General features: G+C 37.2%; 1 long non-coding RNA gene across 1 annotated transcript; it reads right to left on the bottom strand.

The window, feature by feature from the left end:
- Positions 1-22,268: 22,268 nt before the first annotated feature.
- LOC126931251 (uncharacterized) lies at positions 22,269-24,972 on the bottom strand. Its single transcript, XR_007717804.1, has 3 exons — positions 24,813-24,972; positions 24,379-24,684; positions 22,269-22,528 (listed from the first exon to the last, which is right to left on the bottom strand). It is a non-coding gene; the product is annotated as an uncharacterized LOC126931251 (long non-coding RNA).
- Between the last annotated feature and the right edge of the window lie 245 nt (positions 24,973-25,217).

Below are 25,217 nucleotides of genomic sequence, written 5' to 3'. Positions count from 1 at the left end.
ACTGGATATGGAAACAATGTAACCATCCAGAAGACTTCTAGCTGAAGGCCAGCTAACAGTTACTGCACTTAGGGTTCTGCTATGTTTCATAAATTCAGCTGCACTTGGGGCTATATCATTTGAAACAGACAGTAAGAGAACATTTTCTATAGCACAAAGCACCTGCCAGCCCTGAACTGCTCTCAGGAATTGACTCTATGCAAACCCTGAGGATAACCGAGGCACTCCTTTTTGTTAAAATGTAATTTGATTTAATTTAATTTTAAGTTCCAGGATACACGTGCAGGACGTGCAGGTTTGTTACATAGGTAAACATGTGTCATGGTGGTTTGCTGCACCTATCAATCCATCACCTAGGTATCAAGCCCCACAAGTATAAGTATTTATCCTGATGCTCTCCCTGCCCCACCTCCGTGACAGCCCTAGTGTGTGTTGTTCCCCTCCCTGTCTCCATGTGTGCTGATTGTTCACCTCCCACTTATAAGTGAGAACATGCGCTGTTTGGTTTTCTGTTCCTGTGTTAGTTTGCTGAGGATAATGGCTTCCTTTTATTCTACCTGCTAGATATGAGAAGTTAAAAGTATTGTTTTAAAACAGCCAGAATTATTTTAAACTTTGAAATAAAATACATGTGTGTTTTAAGGGCACAAAATGTGTCCCAGTAGCATTGAACTCAAAATGTCCCTGGCCTCTAATATGCAGGAAGTAGATCATACCTTAGTCTTGTGTAATCACTGATTTCAGAAATATTTAATTATTTTTAGGACTCATCCTAATTAAATACCAAAGAGTGCCAAGTCTAATTAGCAGGAAAGTTAATTGCAATCTGAATATGAAATGCCTCCCTTCTTTCCTGAGGGAAAAAAAGTTAAATTAAATAGTGTATAATGGGCGTATTGTTTTCTCTTTAAAATTCTCCCATATATGAGAAAAGAATCAAATTGTGAAGATATTCTCTCTCAATCTCATTCTTTCTTATTACAGTAAAAGAATACCAGACATGGACAGGTTCTAAAAATATAAATCAATGTACCCATTGCATCAATGTCAAGAATAACTAAAATAGTTTAGTAGAATACTTGACAATTTTACTTTACTAGATACGACACCTTATACATTTGCATGCATCTTTCCCAGTCATCCTTTATTTCATATGATTACCATGGGATAGATCACCATCTGCCTTCGGGAATAAAATGTTTACACTGGCAATGTGGCACTTCATTATCTGCCTAATGGAAAATGGGGTAATTACATCACAAATGGAAACTCTGGCCAGACAATAAGCAGTTAGCAATGCTACCATCTGACAATACATACTTAAAAGGATGTTGTGATAACTCATACTAAGGAAAAAGAAAAAGATACAAGAGACACTGCCCATAAAGAAAACCTGGGAGGAATGAACTACTTACTAACCTTCCCTTAAAGGACCAAGGAAATATCTGAACATGAAAGAAACTCCTAAGGTGCCTACATAGGCTTACCTGTCTGTATGTCTTTTATGTTAGCAGAAATGTCTTTAAAACCTTCTTTTTCAGTCCGAATTGAAAAGGTGTACACTGTGGCAGGATCCAGGTTAGAGAATATTGCTGTTTCTTGAACAACCTTCTGAACCTATCAATCCAAAAGAATACATTATCAAGTATGTGTTTAAGAAAAACTCCACAATTGAACACAATTAGGAATTATTTAGTTTCACTACTATACAATGTAAGAATGCAGTAATGTTGGTTTCAGCATGAAAGATTCAAGTTTAATTCCTCCAAGAGCTCTTTATAACATACCATGAAAGCAGCAGCATAGTTTATGCATGTGATTTCATAATGCTGGAAATTCCCAGCAGCTCGATTCCAGAGAATTTCTATAGAAGAGTCTGTAACTTTGCCTTCATGGATATTCAGTTGTGCTTCCAGACCTATCCAAACACACAACAAACTTAAATTCCTCTTGGAAATTTCCTAATTTTTTTTAACTTATCTCTTAAAAGTGAATAAAAAACATAATGACAAAAAGAACAATAGTTTATTAATTAATCTATGCTTCTATCCTAATTAAAAATAGTTGTTTACAGATTCAATGACAGTTTGTAAAATACGGTAATCAGTTCCAATACTGAAAGCCATTGTAAATACCATCACATACAGCTAATTTTGATGCTGTAGCAAAAAACTGCATAGGAACAAATTCACTGAAGAAAACACATAATATTCAAGAAAACAAAAAGAGATTAAAACTATTAACATAAGCTGAAACGACAACAGAGAAAGAAATATGAATTTTAGATAAGGAAGTGAAAGTATCCCCTTTGTATCAAATATTTGCTGAAGCTAAAAATAAATTGTATCTGATGAGTGTTAATGTTTATTTTTCCCATTTTAAAGATTTAATCTAGCATAAGGAAAGAATTATTTCAGAAGATGGGGAAAATGGCAGCTTTAAACTATCATCTTATATATTGATTTATTTTGCTCATTGATATCACAGTATTGATGTATTTAGATAATCAGGTAGTAATTTTGTTTAAAGACAAGAACTGCCAAATACAAAGACTGTAGCCCATAATGATTTATAAAGTAATGAAGACAGGCAGAGAATACAGATATAAAAAGTACATAGAAATTGAAAGCAAAAATAAAATATAAATAGGTTTTGAAATGATTATAAATATGCTAAAATGCTGTCAAAATAATGTGATTTCTGACATCAGTTTGGGAGTATTTTGTAGACAAGTTGAATTTAAACAGAAATGGAAAGGTTACAATTTGTGGGAGCAAAGATACATGGCAGCCTCGTGACCTAGATGGATATACATAGAGACAGGAAGAGCAAATAATAAGGTAACTGGACATGTTATAAGTCAGAATTATGTTTTTAGGACTCCATGTGATTTTGGTTGGTATGGCATTTATTACTCTTCATCATTAATTTCGACATATACCGGATGGATATTTTAGATAAATTGTATGCGTTCCAAATGTTCAATATTAATATACGCAGAATTTGTAAGTGATTTAAAGAGAAGATAAAACAATATGAATCTAAAAATGCAACTATTCATATAAATAAACACCCAGCACACATATATAATAACAAACATTAATTTTTTTATTATTATTATACTTTAAGTTCTACGGCACAAGTGCACAACGTGCAGGTTTGTTACCTATGTATACATGTGCCATGTTGGTGTGTTGCACCCATTAACTCGTCATTTATGTTAGATATATCTCCTAATGCTATCCCTCCCCCCTGCCCCCACCCCACAATAGGCCCCGATGTGTGATGTTCCCCTTCCTGTGTCCAAGTGATCTCACTGTTCAATCCCCACCTATAGTGAGAACATGCGGTGTTTGGTTTTCTGTTCTTGTGATAGTTTGCTAAGAATGATGGTTTCCAGCTGCATCCATGTCCCTACAAAGGACACGAACTCATCCTTTTTTATGGCCACATAGTATTCCATGCTGTATATGTGCCACATTTTCTTAATCCAGTCTGTCACTGATGGACATTTGGGTTGATTCCAAGTCTTTGCTATTGTGAATAGTGCTGTAATAAACATACATGTGCATGTGTCTTTACAGCAGCATGATTTATAATTCTTTGGGTATATACCCAGTAATGGGATGGCTGGTTCAAATGGTATTTCTAGTTCTAGATCCATAAGGAATCGCCACACTGTCTTCCACAATGGTTGAACTAGTTTACAGTCCCACCAACAGTGTAAAAGTGTTCCTATTTCCCCACATCCTCTCCAGCACCTGTTGTTTCCTGACTTTTTGATGATTGCCATTCTAACTGGTGTGAGATGGTATCTCATTGTGGTTTTGATTTGCATTTCTCTGATGGCTAGTGATGATGAGCATGTTCTCATGTGTCTATTGGCTGTATAAATGTCTTCTTTTGAGAAATGTCTGCTCATATCCTTTGCCCACTTTTTGATGGGGTTGTTTTTTTCTTGTAAATTTGCTTGAGTTCTTTGTAGGTTCTGGATATTAGACCTTTGTCAGATGAGTAGATTGCAAAAATTTTCTCCCATTCTGTAGGTGGCCTGTTCACTCTGATGGTAGTTTCTTTTGCTGTGCAGAAGCTCTTTAGTTTAATTAGATCCCATTTGTCAATTTTGGCTTTTGCTGCCATTGCTTTCGGTGTTTTAGACATGAAGTCCTTACCCATGCCTATGTCCTGAATCGTATTACCTAGGTTTTCTTCTAGGGTTTTTATGGTATTAGGTCTAACATTTAAGTCTCTAATCCATCTTGAATTAATTTTCGTATAAGGAGTAAGGAAAGGATCCAGTTTCAGCTTTCTGCTTATGGCTAGCCAATTTTCCCAGCACCATTTATTAAATAGGGAATCCTTTCCCCATTTCTTGTTTTTCTCAGGTTTGTCAAAGATCAGATGGCTGTAGATGTGTGGTATTATTTCTGAGGACTCTGTTCTGTTCCATTGGTCTAGATCTCTGTTTTGGTACCAGTACCATGCTGTTTTGGTTACTGTAGCCTTGTAGTAGTTTGAAGTCAGGTAGTGTGATGCCTCCAGCTTTGTTCTTTTGCCTTAGGATTGTCTTGGCAATGCGGGTTCTTTTTTGGTTCCATATGAACTTTAAAGCAGTTTTTTCCAATTCTGTGAAGAAAGTCATTGGTAGCTTGATGGGGATGGCATTGAATCTATAAATTACCTTGGGCAGTATGGCCATTTTCATGATATTGATTCTTCCTATCCATGGGCATGGTATGTTCTTCCATTTGTTTGTGTCCTCCTTTATTTCACTGAGCAGTGTTTTGTAGTTCTCCTTGAGGAGGTCCTTCACATCCCTTGTAAGTTGGATTCCTAGGTATTTTATTATCTTTGAAGCAATTGTGAATCATCATCTCCACCCAAAAACTCCTTAAGCTGATAAGCAACTTCAACAAAGTCTCAGGATACAAAATCAATGTGCAAAAATCACAAGCATTCTTATACACCAACAACAGACAAATAGAGAGCCAAATCATGAACAAACATTAATTTTAAATATTCAAAAAGCTTAGGAAAATATACACTTTTTTCCAGACAAATGTCAGTATGGGGAATAGCAAGCACAGTCTTAGATCATGTGCTCTAAGATATTATCAGGTCTCCTAGGCTCAAAAAATAAAATTTTATTCTCATAATTGGCTTAAAATTAGTCACATTCCTTGCTCTTTGATTAAGTCATTTAAAGTTCTGGTTTAAATGCAAGCATTTCTTTTTGTGAAAGGACAGATAAAAAAATTCTTCAGAGAGTTTCAACTTTCCATAGATTTAGCTCTACCTGTATACAGGCAATGAAAGATCTGGCTGAATAGTAAGGCATTTAAAATTACCTTAAAAGATCCTTGAAAATGATTACATTAAACTAAGTATAGACTCCTCATTTGAAATGGTACACAAAATTGAAATCAAGAAAAAGCTTTCCAAGTCTTAAAATACTTACATGTTTTTACTGCAGGCACATAATACATATCACTTAATTTAGTCCCACTGATAATGGAAACAAAGAAATTATATTCTGTGTCTGGGGCTAAATTGTCAACAGTTATTTTATTACCATGGTGTAAAGCCATGGTCACGTTTGCCCCTCCTTCCATTACAATACGTATTCCATCAAACACTCCAACGTCGGGCATTTGAACAAATAAGATTACAGAGGTACTACACCTTTCACAGGGGATAACAATCCAGACTGGTTTGGGCTCTGAAAGATAAAAACGAGATTTATAATTAGTACTTTTTTAAACGTCAATCATATTTCTCTGCATTTTATCTAGCATGTTCCAGAATTTGTGAGAATATAAATGTTTATGCATTAAACTTATGTCTACTATGTTAGCATTAGACAGAGAAATAAGGTAGATATTCTGACAGGTTATACATACATGAAATTGAAAGTACATAATTAACTTTTATTTACTGATTATCAGTAACAATCACAAGAAACACAAATCTGAGATTTTTTCATTATGTTTTACCTTTTAATCTATTCATTAAGTAAATGTTTTTGAGAACCTATATACAAGGATTAGTGCTCAAATAAAGTAAATAAGGCCAGGTTCTTGCTTTCAAAGAGTTCTCAAATCTCAGGAAAGAGATTCGTAGGTTATTAACTAGAATCTCAAATAGTCAGACCTGAGCTAGTGACATGAACAAAAACTTGCTTAGAACAGAGGAGGAAATCACCAATTTTAGCAGAGATAATTGGGGAAGGCTTTCCAGAGTTAACGATGTTTTATCTGAGTCTTGAAAGAGTACAAGTATACCAGAAACAGTATGTGTGAAGGGGAAAGGGGAGTAATGAAGGAATTCCAGGAAAAAAAAAAGATAATCAGGGGCAAGGCATAGAAACCAAAAAGGGCATTGTCATGTGTTCAAGAATACCAAGTTCTTTTAGCTCTTTAATAGCAGGATATTCTTTGGCAAGTTACTTAGCCACTCTGCCTTGGTCTTCTTCTCTAAAATGGGAAGGAGACTAGTATCTACATTGCAGAGTCACTGTTTTGATTACATAAGAAATTGCATTCATATATAAAGTACTTAGAGTAGTGTCAGGCATGCAGCAGGCACTTTGGGTGGCTGAAAGACGGACTGCATGGGAGGAATGAGACTGGGCATACAAGGGCCACCTCTGAGACTGAATGCATCTGTAAGGGGCTTTGCATGCCATGCTATGGAGGTCAGACTGTATCCTGGAGGCAACAGGGATTTTGAGCAGGCATGTAATTTCATTTTTAGAAACACATTTTTGGCAACAGTTTGGAGGAAGGATTCATTTACATTTTACACTCTCCTTGACCTCTGCTAAAGATTTTGATTGTACCTCAATTCTCTACTGTGCTATTTAAAGCAGATTTAAAATTTGAGATAATTTCTAGTCACATTATTTCTTTCTCAGGTCAATTTTAATTTCAGTACGATTTGTGGGTGATGGGGATAGCATCCAGTATTTCCTTAAGCCTGCATTTCTCCCAAGCAGATATCTTCTCCTAAAATATACAATCTGAAAATGAATTTTTTCCCTCCAGAGCATAATTAGATGGCCTTTCCTTTTCAGTTTTATTTGCGACATCTGGTTTGATACAATGGAAGTTGTTCCAAGTTACTGTTAAATATTTGATAATGTTATTCTGCTACTTTACCCAGAGCCAGTACTTTATGAAAGAATGTCCACACACACCTATAATGAGAATTCCAGAACATAAAATCAGTGCAATAGCTCTACACATTTTTGTGAGCTGCAACTTGCAATTTTTTTGCCTTTTCCATTCTTGCTGGTGATGAGGAAATGTTCAATAAATGAACCATAACCAATTCCATATGGTGTACTACTGGGTTTCAAGGCACTTTTATCATAGTTTTCCTTCTCCAGTTACATTATGTTAACTTTTATTTTTCCATCATCACTAATATCTTCTGTGGGTTTTCTCTTTAAACTCTGCACAGCCCCCTTCAGTTACAAAGGTCTTACAGTTACTATGACATTCCCCAGACAAGAGTAACATCCCACACACATCTAATACATCTGGATCTGTGGACAATGATCTATGAAAGCTTCCAAGTGTGGCTTAAGCAGGAATTAAAAGATCTTGGGATGGTAAATGAGTGATGAGTATAGTCATAGAGCCAATTCATTTCCATGTTGTTGGGCACTGAAAACATTTTCTAAAAAAGAGAGGAGACTTTAAATAGGCATGGTCTAGTGTAGGTTCTAAAAGTATATAAAAATCAGCGTCATCCCCTCTAGTGGGTAAACATGGGGTTTTCCATCATTTCCACCTGTCCTAGAAAATAAGTCAAACTGTGTAATGCATGACACTATAGTCACCAAAGCTGGAAAGGTGTAGAATAGGACAGAGTTCTGTCTTGTCTTAAAAGTTATATCCTGATCTGGAAAAATCATATGAGAAAAGATTTCACGAAAAAAAAAAAGAATAAAAGAAACATATTGCCACATACTGGGGACTTTCGGCAAGTTTCTACCTCTGGACTGTGATTTCTATCCTGATCCGTTGTCCTGCAAAAGCTTTATCAAAAGAAATGGTAAGATCAGGGGCTACTTAAGATTTTTTTTTCAATATGAGGTGAACTGAACTAGGCCAATTTCAAAGGCTTTTATTATAGGCAAGGTAGAACAAAGTCTGAGGGATGCTCCTATCATAAAATGTATTCTCCTATGTCAAGAGGGGAAAAAGGGAAATTCAAACACCAGCTCTCCAATAGCTCTTTCTCCCTCAAGAAAACCTGGGTATAGTTAATTCCTCCAACAAAGAAAGATCACGCAGACTGCTGAAATGGCTTTACTTCCCACTGTGCATGGCCATAGCTCCCCAAGGCCACCACTCCACTCCTATTGAGAAATAAAAATCACAACAAACACTCTTATAGCACTTATTTGGTGCCAGGCACCAAGTCCTTAAATTACATTACCTTCATAAAATGGATAAGATTATTATTATTATTCCCATTTTAGAGAGAAAGAAGCTGAGGACCAAAGAGCCTGAGTGACTTTGCAAAGGATGTAAGAAGCGGCTAAACCATGGAGCTGGAATACAAACCCAGGCAATTTGGTTCCATGGTCTGCGCTCATAAGCGCTGCCTTCTTCCCAAGGGAACATTTGATGGTTCAGGTGCACAATCATAGCTAGAGATCAAATTCTGCTGGTTATGTTCAGGACAAATTAGAGAGAGGCACAGACAGATAAGTTGCAAAGGGGAAAGGGAAAAAAAGTATGTGTAAATTATATTTTCTTCTACATGCCCATAAAAGGCAAATGCCTCTCTTGCTTGGCTATTTCAAAGTATATGGCAGAGAGATAAATACAATGTGGTAAATTACATGTAACAATAAATATCTGTTGAATGAATGTATGCCAAAAAACTTGTTTCTATGCACCTTGGGACAGGTTAATATTTGCTTTAGGATGTTTGAAGCAATAACAACGATGCCTGATAAATAATCTGGTGATGCTAAATCTGATAGCAAGCCTACAAACTGCATAGAACACCCACGAGAAATAGTGGAGTGCTTGAAGGAACTAAAGATAATTAGTCAGAAGGAAAGAAGACATAGGAACCAGGGACACCTTATGGATGTCTCTAAACATTTGCAGCCTGTCATGTGAACCTCAGAGTGGGTTTGCTTTCTGATGTCCTAGAGAGTAGACTAGGACCATGATGGGGAAAATTTTGGAAATGAATTACAGAAGCCCTGAATGACCAGAGATATTGTGCTGGGAATTACATATCACATGAGAGCATTGGCAAGATCTCTGTCCTAATTTCAAACCCCAGAATGCTATTATCATTCTTAGGATTTGCATATGTTAATATGTGTTTCTGCATCCATGTTGAATACCAGCTTGACAAACAAATAATTGAATTACATAGAGCTAGGAACTCTATTTAGGCTGGAGATAAGGAGCTGAACAAGAGCTCTAGAAAGAGAGGCAAAACAAGTTTACATTTTACATGGCAGATGGATGAAATATGCTAAGTACCCTAGAGGCAAAGAATTATGAGGCTTTTGGTTTTGACCTGGAAGGAAATTTAGAAATAACATATTAAATGTCTTAAGTTTTTGAGAAAGAAAACAGACCCCGGGATGACATGGGGACATTCTCTAACCTCAGACTGCTAAAACATGAACTAAGAAGAAAAACCATTTTCCATCTTCACAGTTTAGTCCTTCTGCTATGCCAATAATCATTTAGAGGGTTGTTTCATAGGCATGAAATAATTCTTCTTGGTAACATCTCTTTCTTAGTTTTCTCTTTTATAACTGCTTCTTATTATAATTATCTTTAGGTAGTTTTCTTAGAAATTTAAGCCTGGAAGTTCCACACATAAATTTAGTTTTAGTCTTTGGATGGTAAAATAGGAAGGTATAGCCCTGGTTGAGTGTGGATATTATCATTGCATAATTTTTTGGATCAATTTTTTTTTCAATCAGACTGCCTGTATGGTTAGCTAGAATGCCTGTAAGGTCCAATAATTTTCTCTTCTTCAGTGTCATCACCAAGCACCCAAATTGCTCAAATTAAAAGCCTAAGTTTCTCCCTTTTTTCATGCATCACAAGCAGCCCATCTTGGACTTCCTACTTCCACACAATAAAATATATCTCCTCCTTTCCTTCTGTACTGTCCCTACCCTTGGTTACCATAATCTTTTGCCTGGGTTTCTGTAATATCATCCTATCCAGTTTCTCAGCTTTCAGTCTTGCCTCTTCACAATTCATTCTTTAAACAGAGCAAGAGGGAACTTTTTGAAACATAGGTCAGATTGTCACTCTCCTGCATAAGACCCTCTATGGTTCCCACTTCCCTCAGAACAAACTCAAAAGCGTAGTCTACTGGATCCATGTGATCTCACTCCTGGGTACCTTTCCAAGATAATTTATTTCTACTTTTCTCCCTCCTAATTAGATGCACTGCATACACTGCACTTTTTGTTCTCAAATGCACTAAGAACTTTTTGAATCTTGCATCCTTTATGCTTGTGTTCATGCCTGGAGTACCCTTCCTCCATCCTGACCCATGACAGATCCTTCTTATCCTTTGGCCTCCGTTCAAATATAACTTCCTTCCATTACAGCCCATTTACGGTAGAACCCAGCAGACATTTTCAATTACTCTCAATCACATCACTTTCCTTTTCCCCCCCTAGTATTTATCACAATCTACAAATATTTATTGTATTTATTTATTCAATTTACTAATATTATTTTTTCTTCCTCTCTAATAACTACTCAATGATTATTTATTGAGTGAATTAATCATATTTGAGAAAAACATGGAAACATTATTTATTTATTTGAGACAGAGTCTCACTCTGTCTCCCAGGCTGGAGTGCAGTGGCTTGATCTAGACTCACTGCAACCTCCACCTCCCAGGTTCAAGCGATTCTCCTGCCTCAGCCTCCTCAGTAGCTGGGATTACAGATTTGTATCACCACACCGGGCTTATTTTTGTATTTTTAGTAGAGATGGTGTTTCACCCTGTTGACCAGGCTGGTCTTGAACGCCTGACCTCAGGTGATCCACCCGCTTCGGTCTCCCAAAATGCTGGTATTATAGGCGTAAGAGCTACCGCGCCTGGCCGGAAATATTTTTTAGTTTGGTTCCAAGCCTTTTATACTGTTAATATTTTTTTCAATGTGCTATAATATAAGGGTATGTCTTTGTGAATATAATAATAATTATATACATATAACTATGTGTAAGGCACTATTCTTAGTCCTTACATTTATTACATCAGCTGTTCTTAGAATAATCTGATGAAATACATACTATTATTTTCTTCATTTCACAAATACAGAAACTAAGGCATAAACAGGTTGAGTACATTGCCCAGAGTGACTCAAATAGTGGGACCCAGATTTGAGCCCAGGCTCTGTGGCTCTGAAGTCAAATTCTTAATCACAAGGCAATGCTGCCTCAGAAAAGCATGGAGCCTTTTCAGGAAAAAAAAAAAACAAGATGCAAATTGCTTCGGGTTCGGAGGCTACCATTAGATAAAGCACACCAAAATCTACTTGAAAAGATGCAACTAGCTACTGGAGGGGTATATCAGGGAGTATTTTACAATATCCTCAAATCAGCAAATACCTCATAAGAATGAAAAGTATCTGGCGGAGCAAGATGGCTGAATAGGAACAGCTCCAGTCTCCAACTCCCAGCGCGAGCGACACAGAAGACCGGTGATTTCTGCATTTTCAACTGAGGTACTGGGTTCATCTCACTGGGGAGTGCCGGACGATCGGTGCTGGTCAGCTGCTGCAGCCCGACCAGTGAGAGCTGAAGCAGGGCAAGGCATTGCCTCACCTGGGAAGCACAAGGGGGAAGGGAATCCCTTTTCCTAGCCAGGGGAACTGAGACACACAACACCTGGAAAATCGGGTAACTCCCACCCCAATACTGCGCTTTAAGCAAACAGGCACACCAGGAGATCATATCCCACACCTGGCCGGGAGGGTCCCACACCCACGGAGCCTCCCTCATTGCTAGCACAGCAGTCTGTGATCTACCGGCAAGGCAGCAGCCAGGCTGGGGGAGGGGCGCCCGCCATTGCTGAGGCTTAAGTAGGTAAACAAAGCGGCTGGGAAGCTCGAACTGGGTGGAGCTCACAGCAGCTCAAGGAAACCTGCCTGTCTCTATAGACTCCACCTCTGGGGACAGGGCACAGTAAACAATAACAAACTCAGCCGAAACCTCTGCAGACGCAAACGACTCTGTCTGACAGCTTTGAAGAGAGCAGTGGATCTCCCAACACGGAGGTTGAGATCTGAGAAGGGACAGACTCCCTGCTCAAGTGGGTCCCTGACCCCTGAGTAGCCTAACTGGGAGACATCCCCCACCAGGGGCAGTCTGACACCCTACACCTCACAGGGTGGAGTACACCCCTGAGAGGAAGCTTCCAAAGCAAGAATCAGACAGGTACACTCGCTGTTCAGAAATATTCTATCTTCTGCAGCCTCTGCTGCTGATACCCAGGCAAACAGGGTCTGGAGTGGACCTCAAGCAATCTCCAACAGACCTATAGCTGAGGGTCCTGACTGTTAGAAGGAAAACTATCAAACAGGAAGGACATCTACACCAAAACCCCATCAGTACATCACCATCATCAAAGACCAGAGGCAGATAAAACCACAAAGATGGGGAAAAAGCAGGGCAGAAAAGCTGGAAATTCAAAAAATAAGAGCGCATCTCCCCCGGCAAAAGAGCGCGGCTCATCGCCAGCAACGGATCAAAGCTGGACGGAGAATAACTTTGACGAGATGAGAGAAGAAGGCTTCAGTCCATCAAATTTCTCAGAGCTAAAGGAGGAATTAAGTACCCAGCGCAAAGAAACTAAAAATCTTGAAAAAAAAGTGGAAGAATTGATGGCTAGAGTAATTAATGCAGAGAAGGTCCTAAACGAAATGAAAGAGATGAAAACCATGACACGAGAAATAGGTGACAAATGCACAAGCTTCAGTAACTGACTCGATCAACTGGAAGAAAGAGTATCTGCGATTGAGGATCAAATGAATGAAATGAAGCGAGAAGAGAAACCAAAAGAAAAAAGAAGAAAAAGAAATGAACAAAGCCTGCAAGAAGTATGGGATTATGTAAAAAGACCAAATCTACGTCTGATTGGGGTGCCTGAAAGTGAGGGGGAAAATGGAACCAAGTTGGAAAACACTCTTCAGGATATCATCCAGGAGAATTTCCCCAACCTAATAGGGCAGGCCAACATTCAAATCCAGAAAATACAGAGAACGCCACAAAGATACTCCTCGAGAAGAGCAACTCCAAGACACATAATTGCCAGATTCACCAAAGTTGAAATGAAGGAAAAAATCTTAAGGGCAGCCAGAGAGAAAGGTCGAGTTACCCACAAAGGGAAGCCCATCAGACTAACAGCAGATCTCTCGGCAGAAACTTTACAAGCCAGAAGAGAGTGGGGGCCAATATTCAACATTCTTAAAGAAAAGAATTTTAAACCCAGAATTTCATATCCAGCCAAACTAAGTTTCATAAGTGAAGGAGAAATAAAATCCTTTACAGATAAGCAAATGCTTAGAGATTTTGTCACCACTAGGCCTGCCTTACAAGAGACCCTGAAAGAAGCACTAAACATGGAAAGGAACAACCGGTACCAGCCATTGCAAAAACATGCCAACATGTAAAGACCATCGAGGCTAGGAAGAAACTGCATCAACTAACGAGCAAAATAACCAGTTAATATCATAATGGCAGGATCAAGTTCACACATAACAATCTTAACCTTAAATGTAAATGGACTAAATGCTCCAATTAAAAAGACACAGACTGGCAAACTGGATCAAGAGTCAAGACCCATCAGTCTGCTGTATTCAGGAGACCCATCTCACACGCAGAGACATACATAGGCTCAAAATAAAGGGATGGAGGAAGATTTACCAAGCAAATGGAGAACAAAAAAAAGTGGGGGTTGCAATACTAGTCTCTGATAAAACAGACTTTAAACCATCAAAGATCAAAAGAGACAAAGAAGGCCATTACATAATGGTAAAGGGATCAATTCAACAGGAAGAGCTAACTATCCTAAATATATATGCACCCAATACAGGAGCACCCAGATTCATCAAGCAAGTCCTTAGAGACTTACAAAGAGACTTAGACTCCCATACAATAATAATGGGAGACTTCAACACTCCACTGTCAACATTAGACAGATCAACGAGACAGAAAGTTAACAAGGATATCCAGGAATTGAACTCATCTCTGCAGCAAGCAGACCTAATAGACATCTATAGAACTCTCCACCCCAAATCAACAGAATATACATTCTTCTCAGCACCACATCGTACTTACTCCAAAATCGACCACGTAATTGGAAGTAAAGCACTCCTCAGCAAATGTACAAGAACAGAAATTATAACAAACTGTCTCTCAGACCACAGTGCAATCAAACTAGAACTCAGGACTACGAAACTCAATCAAAACCACTCAACTACATGGAAACTGAACAACCTGCTCCTGAATGACTACTGGGTACATAACGAAATGAAGGCAGAAATAAAGATGTTCTTCGATACCAATGAGAACAAAGATACAACATACCAGAATCTCTGGGACACATTTAAAGCAGTGTGTAGAGGGAAATTTATAGCACTAAATGCCCACAAGAGAAAGCAGGAAAGATCTAAAATTGACACTCTAACATCGCAATTAAAAGAACTAGAGAAGCTAGAGCAAACACATTCGAAAGCTAGCAGAAGGCAAGAAATAACTAAGATCAGAGCAGAACTGAAGGAGATAGAGACACAAAAAACCCTCCAAAAAATCAATGAATCCAGGAGTTGGTTTTTTGAAAAGATCAACAAAATTGACAGACCACTAGCAAGACTAATAAAGAAGAAAAGAGAGAAGAATCAAATAGACGCAATTAAAAATGATAAAGGGGATATCACCACCGACCCCACAGAAATACAAACTACCATCAGAGAATACTATAAACACCTCTACGCAAATAAACTGGAAAATCTAGAAGAAATGGATAATTTCCTGGACACTTACACTCTTCCAAGACTAAACCAGGAAGAAGTTGAATCCCTGAATAGACCAATAGCAGGCTCTGAAATTGAGGCAATAATTAATAGCCTACCAACCAAAAAAAGTCCAGGACCAGATGGATTCACAGCTGAATTCTACCAGAGGTACAAGGAGGAGTTGGTACCATTCCTTCTGAAACTATTCCAATCAATAGAAAAAGAGAGAATCCTCCCTAATTCATTTTATGAGGCCAACATCATCCTGATACCAAAGCCTGGCAGAGACACAACAAAAAAAGAGAATTTTAGACCAATATCCCCGATGAACATCGATACAAAAATCCTCAATAAAATACTGGCAAACCGGATTCAGCAACACATCAAAAAGCTTATCCACCATGATCAAGTGGGCTTCATCCCTGGGATGCAAGGCTGGTTCAACATTCGCAAATCAATAAACAGAATCCAGCATATAAACAGAACCAAAGACAAGAACCACATGATTATCTCAATAGATGCAGAAAAGGCTTTTGACAAAATTCAACAGCCCTTCATGCTAAAAACGCTCAATAAATTCGGTATTGATGGAACGTACCTCAAAATAATAAGAGCTATTTATGACAAACCCACAGCCAATATCATACTGAATGGGCAAAAACTGGAAAAATTCCCTTTGAAAACTGGCACAAGACAGGGATGCCCTCTCTCACCACTCCTATTCAACATAGTGTTGGAAGTTCTGGCTAGGGCAATCAGGCAAGAGAAAGAAATCAAGCGTATTCAGTTAGGAAAAGAAGAAGTCAAATTGTCCCTGTTTGCAGATGACATGATTGTATATTTAGAAAACCCCATTGTCTCAGCCCAAAATCTCCTTAAGCTGATAAGAAACTTCAGCAAAGTCTCAGGATACAAAATTAATGTGCAAAAATCAGAAGCATTCTTATACACCAGTAACAGACAAACAGAGAGCCAAATCAGGAATGAACTTCCATTCACAATTGCTTCAAAGAGAATAAAATACCTAGGAATCAAACTTACAAGGGATGTGAAGGACCTCTTCAAGGAGAACTACAAACCACTGCTCAGTGAAATAAAAGAGGACACAAACAAATGGAAGAACATACCATGCCCATGGATAGGAAGAATCAATATCATGAAAATGGCCATACTGCCCAAGGTAATTTATAGATTCAATGCCATCCCCATCAAGCTACCAATGTATTTCTTCACAGAATTGGAAAAAACTGCTTTAAAGTTCATATGGAACCAAAAAAGAGCCCGCATCTCCAAGATAATCCTAAGTCAAAAGAACAAAGCTGGAGGCATCACGCTACCTGACTTCAAACTATACTACAAGGCTACAGTAACCAAAACAGCATGGTACTGGTACCAAAACAGAGATATAGACCAATGGAACAGAACAGAGTCCTCAGAGATAATACCACACATCTACAGCCATCTGATCTTTGACAAACCTGAGAAAAACAAGAAATGGGGAAAGGATTCCCTATTTAATAAATGGTGCTGGGAAAATTGGCTAGCCATAAGTAGAAAGCTGAAACTGGAACCTTTCCTTACTCCTTATACGAAAATTAATTCAAGATGGATTAGAGACTTAAATGTTAGACCTAATACCATAAAAATCCTAGAGGAAAACCTAGGTAGTACCATTCAAGACATAGGCATGGGCAAAGACTTCATGTCTAAAACACCAAAAGCAACGGCAGCAAAAGCCAAAATTGACAAATGGGATCTCATTAAACTAAAGAGCTTCTGCACAGCAAAAGAAACTACCATCAGAGTGAACAGGCAACCTACAGAATGGGAGAAAATTTTTGCAATCTACTCATCTGATAAAGGGCTAATATCCAGAACCTACAAAGAACTCAAACAAATTTACAAGAAAAAAACAAACAAACCCATCAAAAAGTGGGCAAAGGTGAACAGACATTTCTCAAAAGAAGACATTCATACAGCCAACAGACACATGAAAAAATGCTCATCATCACTGGCCATCAGAGAAATGCAAATCAAAACCACAATGAGATACCATCTCACACCAGTTAGAATGGCGATCATTAAAAAGTCAGGAAACAACAGGTGTTGGAGAGGATGTGGAGAAATAGGAACACTTTTACACTGTTGGTGGGATTGTAAACTAGTTCAACCATTATGGAAAACAGTATGGCGATTCCTCAAGGATCTAGAACTAGATGTACCATATGACCCAGCCATCCCATTACTGGGGATATACCCAAAGGATTATAAATTATGCTGCTATAAAGACACATGCACACGTATGTTTATTGCAGCACTATTCACAATAGCAAAGACTTGGAATCAACCCAAATGTCCATCAGTGACAGATTGGATTAAGAAAATGTGGCACATATACACCATGGAATACTATGCAGCCATCAAAAAGGATGAGTTTGTGTCCTTTGTAGGGACATGGATGCAGCTGGAAACCATCATTCTTAGCAAACTATCACAAGAACAGAAAACCAAACACCGCATGTTCTCACTCATAGGTGGGAACTGAACAATGAGATCACTTGGACTCAGGAAGGGGAACATCACACACCGGGGCCTATCATGGGGAGGGGGGAGGGGGGAGGGATTGCACTGGGAGTTATACCTGATGTAAATGACGAGTCGATGTGTGCAGCACAGCAACATGGCACAAGTATACATATGTAACAAACCTGCACGTTATGCACATGTACCCTACAACTTAAAGTATAATAATAATAAATAAATTTTAAAAAAAAAAAGAATGAAAAGTATCTGATTGTCACTTAGAGTTTGTTGAACAGTTACCACTCACTCAAGTTTCCATTAATCACTGTGGCCACTCCAATGCTATATGTCATTCCAGGGATTAAATTATCAATCTTGTATCTATTCATGACTTCCCGTGGATCTGATATGGATTTAATTTGAATGTAGATCTCATGGCCATCTTGTGAAGGTTCCCACTGAAGAATTATATTGTCTTCTCCCACATCTTCAGGTTTTATGAAAACTTTCTGAGATGGATTAATACCTTAAGTAAACAAATAAATAGATACACACACCTCAGCTTATTAGTTAGCATTATTCATGCTACTGAGTGAAAATAATTCAATATTAATGTTCAAAGTAAATTTCACTATTTCTTATGTCACCATGTCTTGGAAAGTATTCCAGTTTTGAGAAAAGTGTATCTTCTTATTACTATGCAAAATTTATTAAAATGGTTAAACATAAAAATTACAAGTCAAGGGAAAACAGAAATATAATCCTCAAGTTTTTGGCAAATTCTTCATACTTTTAAGAGTGACATCAGAGTAATGTTCCCATTATTGAGATTATTCATGTTTTAATCAAATATACATGGGCACCTACAAAGTGCCAGGTACTCTTCTAGGCAGATAGAGTACATGGGTAAAAAATAAAGATTCTTGTCCTTATGGAGTTCATATTCTAATAGGTGTAATAGATAATAACAATACATAAAATAAGTACCTATGTTACATAGAACTTCAGAGGTGATAAGTGCTACAGAAAAAATAAAAAGTAAACCAGGGTGATGGAGATGGAGAGTATGGTGGCTTTAAGGAGGAAGTTGTGGCATGAAGAAAGGATTTCAGGGCAGACGTTTTTCAAAAGATGGGGTTTTCAGTAAAAAGGTGAAGGAGGTCAGAGAGTCAGACATATGGATTTCTGGAAGAAGAGTATTAAAACTGAAGAAACAGCTAAGCCAAATCCCTAAAGTGGGCGCTTACCTGGTGTGTTCAAGGGCAGAAGGAAAGCTAGAATGAAAGAAGGAGAGAATAAGATGAGGTCAGAGGCTAATAGAACGCCAGTTCATGCAAGGGCTCAAAGGCATTTGCTCCAAGTCAAATGGGTAGCAACTTCTGAGTTATATGCAGAGGCATGATCATTCCTATTTTTTAAGACTTACTTGGTCCATGACATTAATAACAGGCCACATGGAGGGCCAGTGGTAGAAACAGGGAGCCAGCCCAATAATCTAGGTGAGGTAGAATGGTGGCCTGGATGAAAACAGCACTCAGGGAAGTGGGGAGATATAGTGTGACTCTGGATTTATTTTGAAGATAGAACAAACAAGATTTCCTGACAGATTGGGAATGGGTTGTGAGAGAAACAGAAGAGTCAAGAACAACTTCAAGGCTTTTGACTAAACAACTGGATGAAAAAAATTACCATGAACTGAGAAGGGCTGTGGATAAAGCAGATTTGGGTGGAAACACCTGGAGTTCAGTTTTGGGCATGTTAAATGTAAAACATCTCATAGATATCCAAATGAGGGATAATGCATAGGCAGTTAGATGATTGAATGTGGAGTTTGGGACAAAAGTCTAGACTTTATATAAAGTTATACAGAGACATAACTTTATGAGTCATTGACATATAGATGTCTTTAAAGTTTCAGAACTGGTATTTATTATAAAATAGTTCCAACTTTATACTACTTTTCTGATTTTTGAAAGGTATGATATTTATTAGAAATAATATCATTGCAGAAGAATCTTCTTGATATTTTATAATAATAGCTGAAGATGATACTTCAGCTTATCTCCTTGCACAGTTTCTTTATTGAATACCAAGCCTTCTGATTTTTTTCCTATCATACAGTTTTCTGGAAATTGTAAATGCTTTCCTTATGGTCTTATTTATCCTATATTATGTTTTTCCTGATCTTTTAATAGTTCTCAGCTACAATAATCATTAGTTCATATCTCTAAGGATAATTATGCAATTTTAAGCTTTTTAGTAGTTTCACTTAAAAAATCTTTAAAGAATTCTCTATGATTTTTATAGTTTGCAGAACCTATAATTTGAACTTTTATCTGTTTTAGAGTTGACTTCTTTATCAGTACAATTTAATATCACATTTTAACTTCTCAGGAAAATATTCTGGGTGGAACCCTTAGTCTGCATCCCATGTCTTCATTTCACAAAATTGTAGCTGATGTTTAAATTAATTATTTATGTAAAATTATCAGAAAATGCCAGAGTAATCCAATTAGACAAACTATCCAATAAGATTCCAGGGTGAAACAACTTCAGAAAATTATTCATATATCCTTGCAAAACCTAAAAATCTATTTAAACATTTACTACAATGGAGGACTTAGATATAATCTACCAAATGCCACATATAAGCAGAGATTGAGGAAATGCTGGGATTTGGTGGGTCTGCGATAGCGCTGAATTTGCTTACAAAATCGTCTGTGCATACATTTGCATTTTCATGAGAAAGAGTTTTTTTTTTTTTTTTTTAATTCTCAAGAGGTTCCATGACCCCACAAAGGTTCAATGTCACCAAATAAAATATACTCCAGAGTATGTATCAAGGGTGTTCACATTCTGCACCTAGCTTACATTTTCTAGACTCTCCCTACATGCCCCTCTGTTCTCTAGTCATTCCTAATGTTCAAGTGTCAGTGTCTTCAAAACGCCTTCTCTAGCTTTCCCAGGTCGGCTTAGATGTCTTCTCTCTGGCCTTTGCCTAGGCGCATGCGCTTGCTCTACTTGCAGCATCCTCCTGACTCCCTACTGTCACCTGCTGGCTAATTTCTACTCCTTCATGATTAAAACCATCACTTACCCATGACCATCCACACCCTGAGTTTGATCCCTCTCTATGTTCCCATAGTATCCAGAGTATAACTGCTATAACAGCAATTATAATGCAGCACTATCACTCTTAACTTACTGGCCTCATTTCATTACTGCATAAACTTACTGAGACTAGGTCTTCTTCATCTTTGTATCTCTAGTGCCTAGCTCAGTTCCTGATACTGAAAAATAATTCACTGAGTGAATAATGCATGAAAAAAAGAATAATTCCTCAAGCTTAAGAGAGTAAAGGAACACTGGATTACTAAATCCTGGACATGCACTGGTATATCAGCTTACAGTAAATATACACAGCAAATGACCCCCAAAAAAATTAAAAGTGCAGACTCACATTGTACCTTTTATGAAATAAATAGGTATATGTCCTAGAAGATTTTAAGTCGACTTCAAAATTAATAAATCTGTGAGAAATCCTTCTAGTCCATCTGTCAATTAAAAATGTGCCTTCCTAAAGTGTAAAGGACCCAACCGACCAAGCATTTGCCAATGGAAGGATACTTCGTCTTGTCTAAGTTTGGGGAAGAGAAAACATCTGCTAGTATCCAATTGGAAAAATATTTTTATTAGGATTTGCAGTACTGAATACTTGTATGTTAAGCACTGGCTTTTAGTAAGCATTAAATTGTATCTATTATTGTTATTATTTTCAAAGAATCTTAAATATTCCCAATAAGTATAGGAAGGTTAATTAATCTATGGCTCTGCACATACAGGTTTTCCATTCCACCTACCTCAGCCCTAGGGTGCTTACATTTTAGCTGTTGAAATTCCAAAGAACTTTGCACACAGCATGTCAAATACACACACACAATACACACTACACTTATAAGAATGTACTGGCAAAATGTGCTTCACTATGCATTGTTTTGTAAGATAATGTTTTATCTTTTAAAAAATACATCCTTATATTTTAGGGAATAAATAGAATTATTAAACAATCGATTAACAATTATGTTCTGGACAAGGATTCAAAAACTGCTACGTGGAGGTTAAGAGGAGGATAGAAATGCATTTGTCAAAAATGCTAGGATGAGACTGCCCCCTAGAGGTCAACACACTACACTGTGTGAGAAAATAAAGAACCAAGTAAAACTGATGAAAATATGCAGACCTCTTCGTTGGGTCTAGTGTTACTAAAAAGAACTGGGTGAACTAATATTCATGTGATAATTTGTTTATCTTATGACAAATAAAGATAAATTTATTTTCCATCCAAGGCTATGACAAAGAAGATGTTTTCTAGGGACTTTGGTAGAAAAAAAAATGCAGATTGGAATAATGTTTAAAGAGTTCATGTAAATCTAAATAAATTTAGTATTTTTGAATACATGCTTAGAATTGTGATTCAACATTCAAAAACATGTTCAACTGTATTTGTACTTATGAAGAATCAACATAATTAAATATCAGCAAAATAATATTTTGAAAAATGCAGTTAACTATTTTTATTATTTTAGATTTTGGGGTAAGTGTACAGGTTACATGGACATATTGGACAACAGTGAAATCGCACAGAAACAGAACTATCAGTTTAGATTTTTTTAGTAAAAGGCAATACGCAGCCATGCTTACCTGTAATGACTGAAAGTGGTTTCTCCAAGCAACTTAAAGTTCCTCTTTCTGCTACACTGAATAGATATACTAGATAATGATGAAAAGACTTGAGGTCTCTAATTATTGTTGCTGTGTTGCATTTTTCAACAAACACCTCTTCTGATGTATTGTTTTCAACATCCAAAATAGTGATAAGGTAATGATGAAAAAATACAGGATCTGGAGGATCCCAGTGTAAAAATATTTCTGTTGGGGTAACACGTGTAACTCTGAAATTTTGGGCTGACAAAGGGCCTGGGAGATAAAAACAACCAAAAAATACATTGTATTAGTGACGTGATTTGGCAGAATAATCTCTCGCTTCTCAGTATTTCCAAATACTCTAGCTTGGAAAAGAAACAAAAACTGGGTTTGAGTCCTGGCTCTTCCACTTTCAAGTTTCACTCCCTGAGAAAATTATCTACCCTCTCTGACTGTAAAATGGGAACTATATTAGTAGGTACCTCATAAAGCTTTTGTGAAGATTGAATGAGATGAAGAATGTAAAACACTTGGCACGGTGTTTGCCACACGCTATTGTTCAATAATTATTTTACTATCCTCACCACCAAAACAGCATGTATGGCATTCAACGATCATGCATTATATATGTCTCTTACCTCTTCTGTCTTGTCAGACTAGAGAGCAGAGACTTTGTTATTCACCCTTCATTCTCATTATCACTGCAACGCAGGCATTCATCCTTTTACAGAAATGTTTCCCTACTCTGGCCATTTCATTCAGTGCCAGTGATTGTCCTAATTAATGCTTCCAGATTAATTTTCTTAATATTGTACCTTGCAAATGGCCTCAAACCTATACCCATCCCCCACTCCTCAATATACATGTGCTAACACATTCTTGATTCTTTCTTCAGGAGCAACAGCTCAGGAGTTACAATAAGACCATCTAGGTTATTGTGTAGCTCGGTTACTTAACACAGCATGTTACTCTAGTCAGTTTACTTAACATTCCGGAAGTTCAGTTTTCTCATTTGTATATAGCTACTCTCAGGGTTAAGGCAAGGACTGAATGAGATAATGAATTGAAAGTGCTTTGTAAAATGTAAAACAATTTTTAGAAACTATAGTCTTAATGAATTTCCATCGCTTCCAAGGTCAAGTCCAAGCATCTGAGGCAGATACCCCTGCCAATCCCAAGTCTGGCACCATCTACCTCCCACACTGATTTTACCCTCATGCCTAAGGAAATTGTCTTCTCTAGTCAATCTTCTTCTAGTCAAGGCTTCTTCTACAAATTCTTATCTCTACACTTCTGCTCACAACATGCTTTTTCCTCCTTCAAGTTTGAGTCTAAGCCTCTCCTTTCCATGAGTCTTCTCCTGTCATCTACTGTATGAATTCAAGTCAGTATTTATTAAATGCACCACTGGTTGGATATTTAGGTTATTATTTTGCTGTATAGTTTTGTTTGCTTCTGTTTTTATTCTTTACTAATTATCTCCAGTGCAAGGCGATTAAAGGCAGGGATGCATAGCTCCCCCTTTCCTGCTCTCAGCACATATCGGAAATTCAGCTCCACAAAAATTTATTGATCATCCCCTATGAGGTAGGCAGTAGTTTAGCTGGTACTATAAGACAATTAAGACATAGTTAATGTCCTCATGAGGTTTGTAGTTTAACAGAAAACCCACACATAAACAGATTCATTGCAAATTTATTATTATTATTACTATTTGACACTGAACCTTGATTTGTCATCCAGGCTGGAGTGCAGTGGCACAATCTCAGCCCACTGCAACCTCTGCCTCCTGGGTTCAAGTGATTCTCCTGCCTCAGCCTGCCAAGTAGCTGGGACTACAAGCGTGCACCACCATACCTGGCTAATTTTTGTATTTTTTGTACAGATGAGGTTTCACCATGTTAACCAGGCTGGTCTTGAACTCCTGACCTCAGGCAATTCACCCACCTCAGCCTCCCAAAGTGCTGGAATGACAGGCTTGAGCCACCGCACCAAGCCTAAAATGATTAAATATAGAGGTATCTCCAGAGTTATATGAGAAAATACCAGACTCTCATAAAATATCTGCCAATGACAGAATTAAAAAGTTTTTAAATTATATTTTCAGGTGTCTTGTAACTTACGCGTTTCTATAGTGAATATTGGACTGAAAGTAGTTTTTGCCTCCCATTCATTTATTGCGAAGAGTAAAAATCTATAAATATGACCAGGAAACAGTTGGGTAATTGCTTTTTCTGTAGTATTTGGGGGTATGCTTTCAAAACGTTGTTCTCCTGTATAATCTAAAGAATATTTAATGATAATCTTATATCCCAATTTCATCCACTTATTCAAATTATTCCAAAAATTCAAATTATTCCAACTAAATACAACTTCAGTTGTTCCAACATCCTTTAAATAAAGCAAAAAGCTTTCTTGCAGAGAAGGTACTGAAAAAACATAAAAGATAATTATTTTTAATTAGAAATTATAATTCCATACTGAAAATAATGAAATAAATTAAAATTAAATAATAAAAAGCTGCATGAATATAAGAAAGAATAATAAAAATAATTACATTCATATTCACAAACATATGGCAACGGAACATAACAGAAAAATCTTGTAAAGAAATAGTTTGATCCAGTTGCATTTTGCTGTAAAATGTAGCAATGTGTTTCATTCTCGGATAGCAACGAAAGAGAAAATATTTCATTTTTCTTAAGGCTAAAAGATGATCCATCTGCCCATGTAAGAAGACCTTCTTTCTGTAATAAGATGAACAAATTAAGCCAATTAAAAGGAAAAGTGTGATATATTCAGTCACTGCATTTCAAATATGTGTATTTGAAAATTTTAATTAATCATAACTTTATTATAAAATTTTCTAAGATTTTAAAATCATCAGCCAGTTTAAAATTTTTATGTAGATGTCCTTCATGATAAAGTAGCTGGCGCCAGGCCAGTGGCTCATGCCTGTAGT

The sequence above is a fragment of the Macaca thibetana genome, chromosome 11, assembly GCF_024542745.1.
Source record: "Macaca thibetana thibetana isolate TM-01 chromosome 11, ASM2454274v1, whole genome shotgun sequence".
Lineage (NCBI taxonomy): Eukaryota > Metazoa > Chordata > Mammalia > Primates > Cercopithecidae > Macaca > Macaca thibetana.
This window is presented reverse-complemented; position numbering and strand designations above follow the sequence as displayed.